The sequence below is a fragment of the Nomascus leucogenys genome, chromosome 12 (genome assembly GCF_006542625.1).
Source record: "Nomascus leucogenys isolate Asia chromosome 12, Asia_NLE_v1, whole genome shotgun sequence".
Taxonomy (NCBI): domain Eukaryota; kingdom Metazoa; phylum Chordata; class Mammalia; order Primates; family Hylobatidae; genus Nomascus; species Nomascus leucogenys.
In genome coordinates, this window is record NC_044392.1 from 48,894,811 (window position 1) to 48,915,501 (window position 20,691).

At 36.1% G+C, this 20,691-nt stretch overlaps 1 protein-coding gene and 1 long non-coding RNA gene across 2 annotated transcripts in view; one reads left to right on the forward strand and one right to left on the reverse strand.

The window, feature by feature from the left end:
• On the reverse strand, positions 1-19,785 carry LOC115837626. The gene is made up of 2 exons (XR_004032658.1): positions 6,441-19,785; positions 1-664 (listed from the first exon to the last, which is right to left on the reverse strand). It is a non-coding gene; the product is annotated as an uncharacterized LOC115837626 (long non-coding RNA).
• The window catches only part of FLG (filaggrin), a 22,510-nt gene continuing 21,150 nt past the window's right edge, over positions 19,332-20,691 (forward strand). Inside the window, 1 exon segment of the mRNA XM_012511601.2 lies at positions 19,332-19,340. The gene's annotated coding sequence lies outside the window, so the exon portion shown is untranslated.

The window sequence follows — 20,691 nt, forward strand, 5'->3', positions numbered from 1 at the left end:
GAAAATTGTTAACTTTTTATTTAAAATTGCATAAATGGTATGATTCCATTGTGTTAAATAAATTTCGTCTAACTCTCCATCCAGCTGCATACAAAGAAATTTGAAATAATGTTTTCCAGAAGTTAACATTGATTATTTCTATGTGATGGAATTCATGATGATTTGTTGCTGTCTTCTATTACAATTTTCTGTATTGCTTGACTATTTTATAATTAAGGAGCATTCATTCTTTCAAATTTAAAAAGTCACTAAAGTAAAATATAAACGAACGCATATGTTTACACTCACACAAAGTATAGACAGAGAGACTTTGGAGCAAAAGAACATGATCCAGATAGACAAAGAATAATTCCTGCTCCAGGGAACTGGGAAAGCAAGGTCATTCAGGCAAACAAAGAGAGGTCAGATCAAGAAGAAATGTGTCATCAAAGTCATACAATAGAGCGAGACTTAAGCTTAGGTTATTCTTCTGGAAGGAGGCAAAGTGTTAACACGATCAGAGAGTACAGAAAAAGAAGATCTAACTGGGATGGAGATCCAAGCATTTTTATGAAAAACTCCCAAATGGAATTATTTTATGTGGCAGATCTCCAAGCTTTGGTCAGCATTTCCGGCATATAGGATCCGTTTTCTATTATGAATTTGGCTCTTGTCAGCCTTCTAGCTAAAAAACATGATTGCAAAAAAGTCCATTTCACTTAGAGAAAAAAGTTAAAAGTTATTCATAAAAACAAGAAATTGAGCATGATGACAATGTCCAGGATGAAGGTAAACCATAGTTTTCTCCGTATTTTTTATCCATTTAATGAACAATTATTTCTACAGAGAAGTAATTCTCAGTAGAATCAGCAGAAGTGATTCTTGAGGATTTCTGCCTCAAGTCCCCTTTTTGCTCTTAAAAATTACTGACAAACATGAAGAGCTTTTGTTTATGGGGATTATGTCTATCAATATTTTCCATATTAGAAACTAAAACTGAGAAGTTTTTAAAATATTTATTCATTTAACAAGTCCATTACATATTAACATACCATATTTTTATTAAAATGTAACTATTTTTAGAAAACAAATAATGAGAAGAGTGGCATTGTTTTACACTTTTGAAAATCTCATTGATGTCTAGCTTAATGGAAGACAACTGGACTATAGTACCTAGTTCTGCCTTCCAGCTGTTGTGACATCATACATCTAGAAAACTCTACTGGATACTTGTAAGAGAATGAAAATTAAAAGGACAAATAATGTCTTAGTATTATGATGAAAGTACTTTTTACTTCACATGTACCACAAGACTACATATTGAGAACCACGGCTATAGAAAATTCTAGTAAGAACTTTAAAAAGTGTAACTCTATTATTTTTTGCAAGGTCTTTAATAAACATTCTAGGCCTTGGACCCTCTAGGTGAGAAAAAAGACAAGAAGTGAGGAATATGAGGCCAAATTTTGGAAGAAACTAACATTGATTGAATGCCTATCATTTTCCAGCTTTTGGACAAAGCAGAGTTTCTACTGGTTTTCTCAGAACTTAAAGAATTTTCCAGCCTTAATCATTGACTATTTCAAAGTTTATCACCTTCCTCCCTCGAGCTAAAAAAATTATAGGCCTAGCCTACTGGCTTAGGGATTTAAACTTGCTGTTGTAACGCCAATAAATTCCACTACTGCTCTTTTTTAAAAAAATTATGTTGTTTGTTTACTCTGTGCCAGACCGTGGTAAAGGGCTTTACATGAATTATTCCATTTAATAATCATATTAACTTTGGTAATCAAATATATATTTTGTAGTTGATGAAACTTGATAACTGTTTTTTGTTTTGTGTTCAGGAGTTTGATAAATGGAAAGAGAAACGGATAGGACAGGGCAAAAAGCCTCAAGCCTCAAGGATTACTTTTAACAGAATTTCACAGCTGAAAGGTCACTGAAGATCATCTAGGTCAATGGCTCTTAACCTTTTGTTGTTTTCTTGTTCCAGAACTATTTGAGCATCCCTCTCCCAAATGCCCTTCCCCTCAAAAAAATGCGGAGACCCACTTACAAATGTTTCCTTATAATTTTGGGGACTTTACAGACCTTTCAAAGTACACTCGTAGATATTGCCAGGCTAGGAACCCCATGATATTCCCTTTATATTTCATTTGAAAAAAGTGAATTCCAATGTCACACAACCAATAGATGTCAACTGTTTAATCAGAACAACACTGCATACCATAACCCAGACCAGGGCTTTTCCTACCATCTCATGTTGTCTTTTGGAAATACAACCAAAGGGAAATGGGTTAGTGTAGGTGTAGCGGAAGTTAAAGGAGGACTTAATATGAGAGCCCATCTTTTTAAGTGTTATCAATGTTTTTTCTTATTTTTTAATATAGACACGTTACATAAACATGCACCAGGTATGGTGGCTCAGAGGCCATGGCAGGAGGACTCCTTGAAGGCAGGAGTTTGAGACCAGTCTGGGCAATGACGTGAGAACCTGTCTATACACACACAAAAAATTAAAAAATTAGCTGGGTTTGGTGGACTGTACCTGTTGTCCCAGCTACTTGGGAGGCTGAGGTGGGAGAATCACTTGAGCCCAGAAGTTGAAGGCTGCAGTGAGCTATGACTGTGCCACTGCACTCCAGCTTGGGCAACAGAGTGAGACCCAGTCTCCAAATACAAACAAACAGACATGCAAGCCTGCTAGTAAAATAAGCCAATATATTACTGTAAATATATAAAATTGTCATCAAAACTATTCTCCTATTAATTATATGCACAAAAATTACTGAACACATCATTAGTTCATACCATGCATTCTTTCAACAAAAACATGCCGCAAATAAAAAACATTTTAAAAATTGATTTTAATTATGAAATGATACAGAAATATATTCTTCCTTTGAAAAATTAGAATATTTGTAGATATATGCTATAGCCTCCTCTGACCTTCATCCCAAATCCAATAACTTCTTTTCTCTACCCAGGAATAATCACTGAGGAATAGAGCTTGATTCTTTCCAGACAACTTAAAGATACTTTTATAGACGTATATACACACAGAAAACACCTAACATTTAGAGTACATTTTTAAGTGGTATGTCTAAGTGAGAATGCAGATATCTCTTCAACACCAATTTTAATTCCTTTGGCTATACACTCAGAAGTGAAGTTGATGGCTCATATTGTAATTCCATTTTTTTTTTAAAGACCCCCATACATTTTCCAAACTGACTTGACAACTGGTCATCTTAACATGCTGTATTTCACAATTTATTCAGATTTTCTTTTATATCCTTTTGTAAGTTTTTTGTCCTATAAGAATATTTCCCTTTTTCATCAGGTTTATTTGTGGGTTTATTTTTGTTAATACAAATGGAATTTTTCTATCATATTTTTGAATCGGTGATTTCTATTGTATAGGAAGCTATGAACTTATTCATTCTGATTGTATATTTGACTATCTTGCTGCACTCTTATCTTTGTTTTTTTTTTGTTTGTTTGTTTTAGGAAAGAAAGTGATAGCCAAAGCCTTTATGTCCAGATACACTGTTCTCCAAGCTATCAGAGCTTTAAAAAATTTTTTTTAATTTTTTTTTATTATTGTACTTTAAGTTTTAGGGTACATGTGCACAATGTGCAGATTTGTTACATACGTATCCATGTGCCATGTTGTTGTGCTGCACCCATTAACTCATTTAGCATTAGGTGTATCTCCTAATGCTATCCCTCCCCCCTCCCCCCACCCCACAACAGTCCCCAGAGTGTGATGTTCCCCTTCCTGTGTCCATGAGTTCTCATTGTTCGATTCCCATCTATGAGTGAGAACATGTGGTGTTTGGTTTTTTGACCTTGCGATAGTTTACTGAGAATGATAGATTTCCAGTTTCATCCATGTCCCTACAAAGGACATGAATTCATCATTTTTTATGGCTGCATAGTATTCCATGGTGTATATGTGCCACATTTTCTTAATCCAGTCTATCGTTGTTGGACATTTGGGTTGGTTCCAAGTCTTTGCTGTTGTGAATAGGGCCGCAATAAACATACGTGTGCATGTGTCTTTATAGCAGCATGATTTATAGTCCTTTGGGTATATACCCAGTAATGGGATGGCTGGGTCAAATGGTATTTCTAGTTCTAGATCCCTGAGGAATCACCACACTGACTTCCACAATGGTTGAACTAGTTTACAGTCCCACCAACAGTGTAAAAGTGTTCCTATTTCTCCACATCCTCTCCACCACCTGTTGTATCTTTGAATGTTTGTCAATTAATTTTGGGGGGTTCATTTTGTCTGAAACTGGTGAACAAATTATCTTTCTTTCAACATTGATTCCACATTTCTAAATTATTTATTGCGGTAGGATACACATAATATAAAATTTATCATTTTAATGATTTTTGGTGTACCATTAAGTAGCGTTAGTACATACATATTGTGTAACAGTCAAAACCTTCCATCTCCAGAAATTTTACATCTTCCCAAGCTGAAACTCTGTATCCATTCAACAATAATCCTCCATTCTCCCTTTCCATCAGCAGCCGTCATTCTCTTTTCTGTCTCAATGAATTTGACTACTCTAGGTACCTTATCTAAGTGCAATCATACAACATTTGTCCTTTTGTGTCTGGCTTCTTTTGCTTGGCATAATTTCTTCAAGACCCACCTGTGTTGTAGCATGTATTGGAATGCCATTCCTTTTTAAGGTTGGACAATATTTCATTGTATGTAAATACCACATTTTGTTTATCCATTAACAAAATTGACATTTAGGCTGTTTCCACCTTTTGGCTATTGTCGATAACACTGCTATGAACGTGGGTCAAAAAGTATCTGTCCAAATCCCTGCTTTCAATTGTTTTGGATAACTACCCAGAAGTGGAATTGCTACTTCATTTCTTATTGATTAGGACTATCTAAATATTAGTACTCATAGTAGGCATCCTTGTCTTCTTTCTGACTTCAATGACATTGTTCTAATGTTTCAGTATTTGAAGTAGAGCATAATGTTTGCTATAGATTTCTGTTAGATAGCCAATATCAGATTAAGAAAGTTCCCTTCTATTCCTAGTTTGCTGAAAACTTCTACTACAAATGAGTTTAAAATTTTATCAAATGTCTTGTTCAATCTACTGAAAGGATTATATATTTTTTTCACTTATTTTTAAATTATATTAATTGATTTTCAAAAGTTAAACTGATCTTAGAATCTTTTGGTAAACTGTATTTGGGAAATAAATTTGGGACACTCCTGGAAATTGATATGCTAATATTTTATTAGGATATTGCATTCTGTGTTCATAAGTGAAATTAATCTATAGTTTTATGTTCTTGGGCTTTCACTATCTAATTTTTGTACCAGGTTATACTAACCTGATAAAGTTGGTTGGGAAATTTTCATTCTTTTCTGTGCACTGGAATAGTTCATGCAAAATGTGGATTTCTTAAAGGTTTGGTAGATCTAGCTAAAACTAGTGGGTGGGCCTCCTGACTTTGGAGTTTGAAACAGTCAGTCTTTCATGGTTGAAAATAGAAAGTCAGATACAGATTCCTTGGCAATTGACATTTTCTTACTAACCTATCCATTTTGTGTTGATTTCAACATTACTGGTACTTAGTTGTTCATAATATTCAATTTTTTCAGCTTTTTGGAGGGATAATTGACAATAATATTCTATTTTTAAATCATTAGTTTATCTGTAGTTATTTTTGTTACTTTTTACTGCTCTTTAACCCTTTGCAAAAGGTTGCAAAATATGTTATGCCTTTAATTACCAAAATTCTTTATCTTTAATTCTATTTTAATCTGCTGTTAACTGTATTAGTGTTTGCCTGCCATATCTTTTACATCCTACCTTTTTAATCTTTACTTTGTCATTTGTTTTAGGTATGTTTTTAATAAACAATATACAGTAAAATATGGGTTGTTTATTTATTTATTTAATTGGAGTTTATCTGTTAATAGAAAAAATTAGCCAATCATTTTATTTTAAAAAAATGTAAACAACCTATAGAAAAGGCAAAGTATGAAATAGGATGGCAGAAATACTATGTTAGTTAAATGAACATAATTAAAATAACATAATTTCAAAAATGTAAATAGCCTAAACTAATGAAATGACAGAGACATTTATAGTTGATAAAAACTACAAAAAAGATTCAACATGTTGTCTACAAAATACATGCTTAATAATTATATACATATTATGTATAATTACCTATATAATCATTATATATAATGATTAATTCAGATTGATAACAGGATGCAAAAACTATTAAAAATCATATAACCTATCTTTAAAATTTGTCACATTAATATACTAAAAAATTAAAATAACATGTTCATCTCAATTAATTCAGGAAATACATTGACAAATTTCAATGCATATCAAAGATAAAAACTCATACTAGAAATAAACGGAAATTTATTAATATATCAAAAAATACAGTATACCTCATAATTAATGAAGAAATCTTAGAGGCATTCCCTCCAGAAACAAAATCAGGAGCAATATCATTATTAGTGTTTACCATAGTGGGGTGCCCTGCCCAATGCTATAAGGAAAGAAAGAGAAATAAATACATTGGTAGAAAAAAAAAGAAAACAAATGACATTATTTGCAGGTAAGATAATATGACTCTCTAGCTAGAAAAAAGCACCTAATCAACAAAGTATTACAACTAATAAGATAATTCCACAAGTTTATCAGAAACAATCAAGTTACAAAAATTAAAAGCGCTTTTCTCTCCAACAATAACCAATTACAAAATGTATTTAAAAACAAGATATCATTCAGAACAGCAACAAAAAATGTAAAATAACTAGAAAATAATGACAACATATAATACTTCCATGGAGAAATTTTTTAAATCTAATAAATGACACAGAAGATTACCTGAATAAATGGAGTGATATTCCATATCTTGGGTGGGATGACTTAATATTATAAACATGTCAGTTCATATTAATCCATACATTCAACACAATCACAGATACTTCAAAATATTTGTGTTGAATTTCTTGAGAAGTTCAATAACCTCAAGTTTTCATGGAAGAATAAAGATCCACGAACAGGTAAGTCAACATTTCAAGAAAAAGACAAAGAATGGGTACTTGCCCTTCCAAGTATTAAGACATACTACGCAGTCAAGTAATAATAACAATGTGATATTATTGCAATGACAAACAGATCAGTGAAACATGATAAGGAGCTTAGAAATAAAGTATGTTTATATGGGAACTTAATATATAGTAAAGTACGTACCATATATCAATGGGAAAAGGGCAGATTAATAGAAGGAGTTGCAAACCTGGCTCATGCTGTAGATAAAAACAAAATTGGATCTTTACCTAAAGTCACATACAAAGGTAGACTGCAAATGAAATAAATATCTAAATGTGAAGCTTAAAACAACAAAGTAAAGAAAAGAAAATATGGGAAAATACCTTAGTAATCTCAGCACAGGAATGAACATTGTAGATAGAACTTTACATGCACACATAATACAAAAATAGTGATGACTTTTATTACATTATAATTAAAGATTTCTGTTCAGTGAAAGACACCATGAACAAAGTTAACAGAGAGATGACACACTGAAATTATTTGCAGTGTCTAAAAATAACAATGTACTAATATCTAGAACATAAAATGAACTTCTTAAAGTAAAAAAGAAAATTAACAGAAAAATGGGTAAAGTATTTGAACAGGCAATGTATAGAACAGGGTAATCAAAATGGCTTACAAATATACATAAAGATGTTCAAACTCATGAATAAGGGAAATCAAAATCAAAATAACAGTGAAATGAGCTGGAAAAAGTTAGGAAACTAGATATTGCTAGGTGTTGGCTGGGATGTGGGTTCAGGAAATCTCATGTACTCCTGGTAAGAAAGTAAAGCTGTTCTGGAGAGTTATCTGACAGTATCTAGTCAATATCAAGTATACACATAGCCTACCACCCAGAAATTCTACTTCTGTGTTTATGACCCCCCAAAATATCTCCCAGAGATCAATAATGGACATATGTAAGAGGATGTTCATCACAGCATTATTTTTAGTGCTGAGGAATTAATTAGAAGCAATTTGAGTGTTCATCACCAGGGAAGTGCAGAGGTATACTGAGTAGATGCAAAACAACAGCACAATTAGAAGCAATGGACTAGACATACATACTGCAACATGGATACTAAATGAAAAAAAGGTAAAAAAAAAAAAAAAAAAGAATGAGATCTAACAAAAAATAGCACTTACATAAAAGTAAAACTCTATGAACATAAAAGTAACAATAGATACTTTACAAGCACCTGTACAAGTTAAGACATATACAGTAAACTCATTAGAATAATTATCTGGTGAGGGAGGGGGAGAGGACTGGGAATAAAGAATGGGGATGAAAGTTAACCAACTCTTCCACAGAAGAATCTGCATAGCTCAATAATTACAATGTGCCATGAAATAAGGAGTATGATTAACTCATATCTCTATACCTAGGATTTAAAAAAAAAATGATATCCTGAGTGCTGATGGTCTCAAGTCAGCAAAAAGTCTGGGGCCAAAGTCTATGAATGGTTAATTTTGCAAGCTCACATAACTGAGTGCTACAATAGAACATCCTTGGTGAAAGCATAGGAGAGAATAAAAGGGCTGAGACCTAAGAACAAACAGATTCTGGATTTCTGGCTTCGGAAGACAAAGGAAAAGAAAGACAAGGAAAATTGAATCATTTTCTAGAGGGGTGTTAACTTAAAAATTACACAATTTATAAATTTCGAAAGGAGAGCTATATTTCTCATAGGGGGTTACAGTCACAAAGTTGACAGGCAAATTCTGACAAGCTGGGAAGCCTGGCCTCTGGCAAAGGCATGTACTTCGAAAGAGGAGGGATTGGGGTAGGAACTTTATGCTGAATGGGTTGACTAAACATATTCAATGGATTACAGAAGGAGCCATGAATATTCGTGGTCCTCCTAATGCACACATACTGAATAAATGTACATATTACATCTGAGCAATGTTCACCTTGGGGTGGAGACTTAACATTTAAATATATTATAATTAGGCTTTATAAGGTCTTTCCAGGACACAAACGCACTCACGTATGCAGCCTTCGTAAACTGGCCAGAATCCATCCACGGTCGGTGGTCTTCTTATCAAGAGAAAGTTATTGAAATAGCCTCTTGTCTAATCAAAGCTGTAGCTATAGTTTGTGGAACAGGAGGATGGAGTCAGTGTCTGGCAGTGAATGAGCTACGAATTGTTTTCATATTGCTCACCTGGAGGCCAGTGCTTGTTTAGCTGCTGAAGAAAAATAGAAACCTTATGGCATTTAGAATATAGTTTATTCTTTAAGTGCGGAAGTGTGTGACTTAACCCTTGACTGGCATGGTCTTACCTCCTGTTTACAATTTGGTATCTTAGTGCCACAAACAGTCTGTTCTATCAGTCTTAACGTTCTCTATTTTCACATCAATGCTGGCCAGTTGTGTCTAAACACTGCAAAAGGGAGGGTATATAACAAGATATATCTGACTTCCTGAGCCATCATGGCTGGGAACTAAGTCTTTAAGATTTATCCAGGGTCCATTTGGCCAAGATGGGGGTGGGGAGGGTCTGTTCAGTCACTTGAGGGCTTTAGGATTTATTTTTAGTTTACAGGAGGAACCATGCTCAGACTGCCAAATAGTTTCCAATGCTGAGCAGGGCTAGGGCTACAGACACACATTCCTGTTTCCATAGAAATTCCTCAGGCAGGCCTCATGTACTTAGCCAGGACCCTGCTCTTGCCCCCAAAGGAATTTATCCTTTTAAAAGTATAATATTCCTCTTATCTGACTGTTCTACTGCACAGTGGGGTAACCACAGTTAACAATATCATATACTATATCTCAAAATAGCTATTAATAGAAGAGAGAATTTTGAATATTCTCACCATAAAGAAATGACAAATGTTTGAAGTGATTGATATGCTAATTACCCTGATTTGATCATTACATAATGTAAACATGTATAGAAACATCACTTAAATATAAACATGCACAATTATTAGATGTCAATTAAAAACAAAATAAAACTTAGAAAAGTATAATGTGATAATACTGGTTCAGGGATCTGATCTTTAATCCGAAGGAAAGGAGGAGACATGAAAGAACTGAAGGGAGGGCTTGTTATTCCTCTTCCTCCCCTTTTTCTATTACCACCCTTGCATTAACATGCCCCTGGTTATCTTGCCATGTTTTTTATATTTATTATGAATGCAGAACACAGCAAAAAGTAAATAGCAATTATATCAGTTCTAATTCTGCTTGAAGTAATAGAACAACTCAAAGCTTATTAAATAAAAGGGATAATGTATTGGTTCACGTAACTGAAAAGTCTTGAAATGGGGCAAGCAGGCTGTACTCACTTCAAGGCTCAAAGTATATCATCAAGATTGGGTGAGTCTCTCAATCTCTCAGCTCTGCTTTTCCCTCTGTTGACTCCAGTTTTGACATGTAGTCATGAGATGGCTGCAGCAGCTTGGACTACATTCTTCCCTGTTCAAATCTCAAGGTGCAGGGGCCAAGGGGTTGGGGGGAGAGGTGGAGGAGGAATGCTATGTCTTTACTGGTAGTTCCCACAATAGTCCTGAGATTCACTCTGCCTTAGACATCCCAGGTCACATGCTCACCCATCCCTGTCCACTAACATCCAAGCAACATTCTTCACCCTCATAAGTCAAAGATAAACTCCTCCCCTCACCCTGACCACAAGGAGTAAGAATGGGCAATAGTTGGATTCCTAAATGAAAATCAGGGACTGTTGCCAGAAAAAAAAAAAAAAAGTGGAATGTATACAATGGAGGAAAACAATAAATGTACTAGAGCAATTTTTGCTACTTTTTTTGTAGTATTTGTACTCAACATTCAATATTCTCCTAAAGCTACTCTTTTCCTAAAACAGATGAAAACCTTCTCCCCAATCTTCTAGAGATGATCACACTGAACCCTAAAGGACATTTAAAAACCTCCATAATCTCACGGAGAGGGACTCAATTAAAAAAATTCTTGGAAAAGAAAAAGGAAAAGTTATATGTTTCTTGCTCTTCTCTCTTGATGGAAACAAATACACCTGCAAAAATTCAGTTGCAATAAGAGTGTCTCATACTGAGTTTACCAATTCTGTAAGACTTCATAGTTACATAAAGCTAATAATTACCATTTATTGGATACCTTGCTATCATGCTAGGCAAAGTGCCAGACCATTGACATATAATTCATTTAATATACTGAAGAACTATGAAAATGAGGTATTATTATCTTCACTCTATAGATGAGGAAACAGACCCAGAAAGGTTAAGAAATTTGCTCAAAGTCATAGAGCTGGCAACTGGAGGAGCCAGTAGTCAAAGGCAAGTCTGTGAGGTGTGTGAGATTGTGCTCTCAACACTATACCATGGATTTTGTGATCTTGGCTCTAATTAGGGGGCCAATATGATGGACATGGTGTTATTTGAATTTAACCATTTTTCATATCTCATATGAAAAGTTCCTAGAATTAAAAATTTCATGAAGAAAACAAAAAATAGCTGAGGATTTCTAGATGCATACTGTGAAAAGAAATGCAAATATTAATAGTAATCATGTTCTATGAATTAGTTTAAGCATATACATGAAATGCTGTTAGAGTACACGTTGCAAGAGTAAGTAACTAATGGCCTGATTAGAAAAATGATAGAATGAGGTAAAGAAAGAGGTAGATTCTGGGAAATATGGATTAAAATGATGAAACAAAAAATGAGAACAAAAACTACCTTACCTTCTCAAGTACTGCCACAGAAGAGCAGAAGTCATCCTGAGCAAAGCTAAAGGCAAAAAACCTAGGCTCCAGACTGATACACTGGCTTGATAATCCACACTGTGAGATGTCACCAAAAGTTGTCTGATCTAGCTGTGGGGACTTGGCTCCAAGTTGTCTGGATATCCTAAAATAATATAAATCCCTTGAAACAAATGCTCTAAGAAATGGAGGAAGCCATACTTTAGGGAATGCTGATAAAATGAGTGGAAATGTTGGTGGTGTGAGTCCACCTCTACCTCAACAAGGTCACCACTGATGTGAGAATCCATGAGGTTAACAAAAACGAGCATCATTAGTCTCATAAATAAACACTTGAAGGACTTTGGAGCCTTGGGTCTCAGTAATTCTTCTGGAAATATGGTAGTTTAGGGTCTTGAATAATTTTTTTAACTTTTGTTATGAGCAGAAATTGTAAATAACATGTAAACACAACTCCAGAGTGGTTCTGATGTTCACCTTCTGAACTCATCTAGTTCTCAAACTACTAGATTATGCAACCCTTCTGCTCCTACAGCTAAACCACATATACTATTCTGAGCCCTCCCCTAACTACACCTGGGTAAGAGGAGTGTGGTGTAGTCTGGTGTTGTGCTATACCAACAGTCATGGAGATTATCAATCAAACATCTGCCTAATCTACAGGGTGTAGGTGGTGAATTAAGAAGAATGAGTAACCAGGAGACTTACAATGACAGAATAAAGTCTAAGTTGATAAAAAGTTAGTGCTGAGTAGATAGAGGGGTCTTCAGGTATTGGAAGCTTGGTGAGGGTCCCCATCATCCAGAATAAGTACTGATCTTCAGCAGGAAGAATTTAAGAATAGAAGTTACCTAAAGCTCACGAATTAGCATCAGTTCAATTATGCTGCTAATCTGATTTTGATCTTTCTCAGTTATGATAAAAGTCTCTGCCTGGTCATGATAGAAATCTTCTTTGTTCTTTAGTCTTCCCTACTTCCAAGATTAAAGTCCTGGCCTAAAATATGGGCCCTAAGGTCCTGCTACCTAGTGACATGATATTGTTGATACCAACTCCCCATTACCCACTGCCCACTGAAATCTGCTATTCCTGCCTTCCGCATCATTGAGTTCTGTCCACCCGTCAGACTCTACTTCATTGGGTTGCCCTCCCTAACTTGCCCAACACCGACTGCTTGCCAGGCCGCTAACCTATTCCCTCTTGTTCTTCACCGTCTCTCACATTCCACCTCCAATGCATCACCAAGATCTGCTTCTAAAATGTATCTTCTCTTCAATCCCACTGCCAATGCCTTAGTTTGAGATTTTACTATCTCTTCCTTCTTTTATATAAATTGCCTGTATCCAGCTCAATCCACCATCCATACTTCCAGTAGTTACATTTACTGAATGAAAATCTGCTCCTGTCACTTTTCCACTTAAAAACCCTTCAGTTGCCACCCAATGTAAATAATATATACATCACTTAGAGGCTTCCAAGGCTTCCAAGCCCTTTCCATATGACCTTTCAGGCCTGCCTCTCCCTGACCTTTCCCATACAATCCAATAAATGCTTTTAATGTCCTTTAATGTTCAGCTCAAATATTACCTCCCCTTGACCGCTCTAAAAAAAAAAAAAAACAGCTTGCTTCCTCAAGTAAAGCTATTTACTAATACCTAAGGTATTCCTAAAGGTATTTACAAATACCTTTATTATAACACATATCATACTGTTTATATGTATGCTTTCTTCATTAGATTATAAACTCTTGGCAGACAAGGAGCATGACTTCTTCATTTACAGTTCTGTGACAAGCATGGTGACTGGCAAGTAGTCACTGGCAAGAAATGTTTCTTGAATGAATAAATGATCCCTAAATACTGTGACCTATCTCTTAGTCTGAATTTCCCTCAGTTACCTGAAGAAATTTTCCCTCTGGAATATATTCTTGTCTATCTATCTGTCTACCTGTCTGTCTGTCTATTCTATCTATCTATAATATCCCTATATACAAAGGAAACAGGTGAGAAAGGGGAGTAGAAGCTTATTTCAAGTTCCAGTCCCTCCTGATCTACATTCTCCTGTAATTATTAGCCTTTGTTACCATGTCTGAACAGAAAATATTGGTGACACCCTTGATCATGAATAGCTATCACGTCTCTGTTCTGGCTTGCTCCTGGATTTTTTTTTCCAGTTTCATGATGCTGCATCACTCTGTCACCAGTCCTCACTGTTTGTTTCTGCGGAACATGAAATGGTGAATGGTCCATCCTTTACTGCTGATACTAGTCATTGCTGAAATAGCCACCCTAAAGATCTCACAATCTCTCTGTTTATAAACATTTAAGAGTCAAGTCATGAAGGCTTTCTCCCTTAACTACATGGGATGATCAGTTGTTTTATCTGTTATTTTTTCTGTTATTACTTTTGTCCTTAATTGTTAGAGAAAACTTTCATATAACACAGTTACTACATAAATGACCCTCCCTTCACACTTTAGAATGCCTCTGGCCATCTCTGTAGTTGTACCTGAGAGGTTTAATAAAGCACCATAAGTTTGGGAAAATTAGCTTTATTGATATAAGCACTTCCTGGAGAATATTTCTTCACTATACAAAAAACTCCTATTTGATCATTGTTTTCTCTGTATCTATCTCTCTCACATACATTCTGAGTGTGTGTGTGTGTGTGTGTGTGTGTGAGTGTGTGTGTGTCCAGTGACTTCTGCATGATAAAATCTTCTGGAATAACATGTGTGTCACATGTACCCCCACTACACACACACACACACACACACACACACACACACACACCTCTGCCATAGGCTTCATTCAATTCTATTCTCAATTTCCAACCTTGTCAGCCATCTTGATTTCCTCTTCTCCAAACCTCAGAGAAACTGTTAATGAGTACCTGAGAATGAAAATGTTGGGCATATAGAAAAACTGAAAGACAATCCATATTGGCATAAAATGGCTTGCTTTTATCTGGAAAAGCCTTATTATCACTCACACTCATTCCTTCTACATCCTTTACCTCCTTCTCTTTGTCTTTCTGTCTCTCTGTCATTCTGTCTCTATCACACACACACACACAACATACACACACACACACACAGAGAGAGAGAGAGAGAGAGACTGGCTATAAAGAAAGCAGCATCTGAGGGCATCAATGGTAATTTGAACATTTTGTTTGCTTGGGATCAAGATTCCTGTCCATCACCATTGTCCTGGCAAATATAAGCTGCAAGTGGAAGTGTTTTAGCCAGATACTGCTCCACCACTGTATGGCTAACTAAGCAGGAATATCAGCTTCAACTATGGCATGGAATTCAAGAGAATATTCAACCTGGAAAAATTCTAACCCCAAACAGCACCTCCCAAAAGATGACTACAGCTCCTGTAGGAAATCATTTAACCACAAATTCCAACTCCCCTTCACTCCTACAGCCTCAGTCACACATCTCAAAGGGCTGATCCTTGAATCGTGACAACCTGACCCACATCAGCAGCCCAGAGGCCAGATGGCAACACAATGCCTTTCCAGCCTACTGGGTAGGAAAAGGGAGGGACAACCAATTGAATGATTATAATTGAAATCCTGTAATTTATTATTTGTCAATAACCCCTGCCTTGGGGGAGTTCTCTTCACTGCTTAGCAAATGCTGGCAGCCGCAATATGTGATCACAGACACCTAAAACACCACTGAAAGCATTTCATTATGTGGCAAAAATGATATGGAGAATAAGATCTCTCTGGAGATACAGAAGACATGCCACATCACAGAGTTCACTATTCAACAGCCAAGAATTTTAAAGACTTAGGGGGGAAAATTCCTGTGAGATTCTGAGGGTAAAAAGCTAGCATGCAAGTGGGATCAGCCAGACTGGCAGGAAGTGGGGCATGAAAACCCAAGAACTATCCTCCTGTTTGCAGCATAATGTTACCCCTGCAGTTATTAAACTGCACAGATCAAATAACTATCTGAACTGAGCTGAGCTGAGTCAAGCAAAGAAATTTACTTCAATCATAGAATAGTAGCTGTCAGGTTGAAAAGGGCATCTATCAGACATCTACCCAACGTTCCTCTACCTAAATCCCGTCCAAATTATCCCTGTCTCATGTTCATCTCCCTTTAATTGATGCAACCTGATGCAACATAAAGAGGATTTGGAGTGAAAAGCCCTGAGTTGGAGGCCTGGGCCTTGACTTTTTAATTTACTAGCCATACAACATTGGTCCTTCTAGTCTTCAGCTACAATGTAAGCAGATTAAACTAGCTGATGCCAAGATTCCATCCAGTTCAAAATTCTCTAGGCAATAATAGGGAACTCACTATCTCCAAAAATAATTATTGGCATGTTTGGACAATTCTATTAAAAAGTCCTTACTTATATAAAGCCAAAACATGGTTTATTATAGTTTCTACATATTTATCTGAGTTCTACCTGCCTTGAGATTATATAGTCCAAGTATAATCCCTCTTCTATATAACAGCCACTCATATAGCCAAAGAGATATTGCATCTCCCATCCATCCATCCATCCGTCCATCCATCCATCCATCCATCCATCCATCCATCTATCCCACTGAGTTCTGTTTGCCGTTCACCTAGACAATCATTCTATCTATTTTACTCAGAACACATACCAATTTGTCCACATCCTTATTGAAAAATGGTCATCAGAACTGAACAAAGAGCTACAGAAATAGTCTGATAAATGCTGAGCAAAGTACATCACCACCTATTTTGTTCCAGCTAATGTGTTTCTTTTAATGCAGCCTAATATCACATTACCTTTTTGGCTATGGCATCACTCTGCCACTGTCACAATACTGCTTCTTTTACTCATGTCTTCTACCCTATCCTTGTAAAGTGTAATTTGGAACTGGAGTCAGAATTTTACTTTTTCAATAATATTCATTTATCAGATTTGAGCCATTGGTGCAACATGATAAAATCTTCTTGAATCCTCAGTCTATCCTAAAAATATTTGCCATCTATCCAAATTTTCACCTAAGTTATTGATAAAATACAATGAGCATAACATGGTCAGGAAAAAAGTCCTAGAGCAGACCACTAAACACTACCCTCCATATTGACATAATTCGGTAAGATTTGGGGTCTTTTGGCCCCAAAGAAGGTCATATCCAAGATTGCCTCATTCTTGACACTCTCTCGACTCTACCTTCTTCACTTACTCATAGTCCATGGTCTAGTCTTTCTGCTGATCCTGCAATAATTTCCACAGTTAAGTTCACCCAGACGTAGGTACTTTGAAAGAAATCACTGTTTAAAACATTAAAAATATAAATAAGGCTAACAAAAAAAGGATAAAAGTTCACACCCAGAACAATATGCCATGGTGGAAATAATGTGGGAGTTGGAGTCTGAATAACCTCAGATTAAATCCTAGTTCTGTAACTTACTTGCTTGGTGACCTTGGGTGCCTTATCAGTATCAGTTCCCTCATCTCTAAAATAGAGGAATAACAATGACTTCAAAGGTTTGTCCTGATGATTAAAATTAATACATGCAAAATCTTAGCACATTCCTATCACATAATGGGTACACAATATAGATTACTATCATTATTACATCACGGTAGAGACAAAAATGCAATAACTACTGGCATAAAAAAATTAAACCCAAGAAGAAAAAAGGAGAAAATGAATATCTGTGTTCTATAGATGTTAACCAATACTCCACAAAAGAAAGAATCAACGGTCTGATAAGGTTAAGAATGAGGACATTAAACAGTTTTAAAATCTTGGGCATATTTTTATCTCTTTGACTCTGAACAAGATTGGCACACCCTTGCATCTCTTATTTGATCATGTCCCAGGCATTGCTGTAGGGCCCAAGGACAAAAAGGATGACTCAGACCCAGTCAATGCTAGGGTGAGAAGAAACACAGGATTCAAGGCACCAGGGGGCCGGGGGCACACATAAAAATAAGTAATTAATATAAAATATCACCAGTGCTATTGAGAGGTAAATACAGAGTATGTGAGGGAACACTGATAAATCTGGAGATGTCAGGTAAGGCTTTATGCAGGAGGTGGTAATTTTGAAGAATCTTAAAAGATAAAGAGAAGTTATGGTTGACAGTCTCTCAAGTTAAGGTAGTGGAGGATAGCACACAAAGATTTTGAACAGTAGCGGACCAATACGGGCTCATCCAAGAAATATTGCTCATTCTAGAGTGACTTTTCCATGAGATACAGGTAATAAGAGGGACAATTGAAAAGATACAGATTCATGCCTATTGTAAAGGGGCTTGTATGTCAGGTAAAGAAGTCTGGAATTCTGCAGGCAAGAAGAAACCAGCACAGCAAATGACATAAGATGGCAAGCCAGCTTAATAGTAGAAAGAGAGGCTAGTTACGACACTTTTTTTCTTTACCAATACCCAACTGAAAGATGGTCAGGTCCAGAACTAAAATTATAGCACTGGAGGTAGAGAATAGGCCTACATAACAAAATCTAAGCCTGAGTAGAATTGATATGATGTGACATGAGTATGAGGGGTTAAGGAAAAAGAGAAATGAAAATGACTTTGTCTAGCTTGAGACACCCAGTGTGTGGGGGCATCATTACCAATATATGGGCTTCTGGAGGATAGTACATTTTGGTAGAAGGCACAATGTAAGTTCAGTTTTCAACACTATGGATTGAGATAACCACGGGACATCCATATGGAGATGCAATCTGCTCAACATAACAGTGCGTATATCATAAGACAGATCAGGGATAGGAGTCCCCTGTATATTTGTGGCAATAAAAGAAAATTCATGGTTTAAGAAGGAAGAGTATGTGGAACATGTCTCTGATGCCACAATGTAATAACCTTGAAAACAAAGTAAAATTACACTAATGAGTCTTGCCTAATAAACTCATGCTCCTAGTGATCACCACTTCTAATTCAATTGTTCACATTCTTGCTCTGCTTTGAAAAATTAAAATTAAATCTGCCTATCCTCTACTGACCATAATTTCTAGAAGACAGCATTCATCTCATGGCAAGTTCTTTCAGTACCCAAAGATGGAATTCATAGATTAAAAAAGAACACATAAGTAGATGCTTGTGATGTTTTCCTATCATAAATTGAATTTCAAGTTCTTATAAACATATTAATATGTCCTGCTCTTCTAGAGACAAGGATCAGGAAGTGTATTTATCAATAGATATTTATCAAGCACCTGTCAAGGCAAAGTGGGGTTACAGAAAAGTAGGTATGGGCCCTGCACACAAAGAACCTGTATTAGCCAAAGGGACCCTTCAATAAAATTTCCAATATGTAAACCTAAATTTGGAACTTGATAAAACAAGTACAGATGAGTACGTGAGGAAGCTGGGAAGTAAACACATGTTGCTGGAGAAATACAGGTGGAGATATGGGTGGATCTAGGTTTGGTTAGGAATGAATCAGACCATCCCACAGAGGGTGGCTCCTCCCTGCATGGGGCCTGCTATAAAAGGGCCATTATCTCAGCCTTCAGTACCCAGCAGGCTCCTTCAGGCTACATTCTATTTGCTCTTTTGGTGAACGAGGTAAGAAGGAATACATTTAATTTTGCCTACTTACTATTAACCAAGGTGGAAATCTGAATGTATGTGTACTATAAGGCAAAAGGTTCTGGAAGTTTCGGGTTTTTCTCTTTCTTTTTAGTGGCACTGTCACTAAAAGGTTTATTTCTATATAGAAGGAAAATGAGGGCATAAATTTGCTTTCCATGGAGCTACTCAATACTCTGTATTGTTAGATTGTCCATTTATTCATTTACTTAACAAATACGTATTAACTACCTTCTATTTGGTCTTGGCTCTGACTATGCGGCAGTGAACTACATAAACTTCCTAGCAGCTTACCTTTAATAGGGGGAAACATTTAGTAAACAACAATAAACGAATAAGATAATTTCAAACAGTGATAAGAACAATGAAGAAAATAAAAGATTGATGTAGTAGAGCAGGGGTGTCCCATCTTTTGGCTTCCCTGGGTCACAATGGAAGAAGAATTGTCTTGGGCCACACATAAAACACACTGACACTCATAATAGCTGATGAGCTTAAAAAAAAAAAACTCATAATGTTTTAAGAAAGTTTACAAATTTGTGTTGGGCCACATTCAAAGCTGTCCTGGGCCACAGATTGGACAAGCTTGTAGTAAAGTGATGGGAGGGAGGAGGAGAGTCCTTTAAATTAGATGGCCATGGGAAGACCTCTCTAGGGAATTATCTTTGAGTTGAGATCTTAAACACAAAAGAAACTAGCCAAGGCAAAGGGCAAGATTCTAAGCAAGAGTAAACTTGTCCCAAAGAGCGAAAAGAAGCAAGTGTGCCTTAGAGCATACGTAATTAAAAAGAGGACCAGTGGTATATGGTGATGTCAGAGAGCTAGACAGGGGTAGGTCATGTAAAGAGGGACACAGTAGAATTAAAACAGTACATGTTAGATTTTAACATGTACTTAAAGGGATATTAAGCAGGAGGAGTAAGATAATCTACATTTTTAAGAGACCACTCTGGGCTGCTATGTGGAAAACAGGAATATAGGAAGGCAAGAGCAGGAACAGGGAGAGACTGCATTCTTTTACTGAAAGATGATGGAAATAATAGAAATAACGAGAAATAACTGTTTGCTCATACCAAAATCTAGAAGTTATCCATGATTCCTGTTTTCTCATCACACTGATTCATCACCACGTCCAGTCAACTCTGCCTATAAACCTGCCAAATCTATCCATTTATCCCCCTCTCTGCCATTATCATCCTAGTCCAGGCTACCTTTATCTCCCAACACTGACTATTATGTTATCTGAAAATATAACAACTTATTTATCCATTTGTCTATGGGTAGATATTTGGGTCTCTTCCATTTTGGGGGTTTTTAAATAATAGGG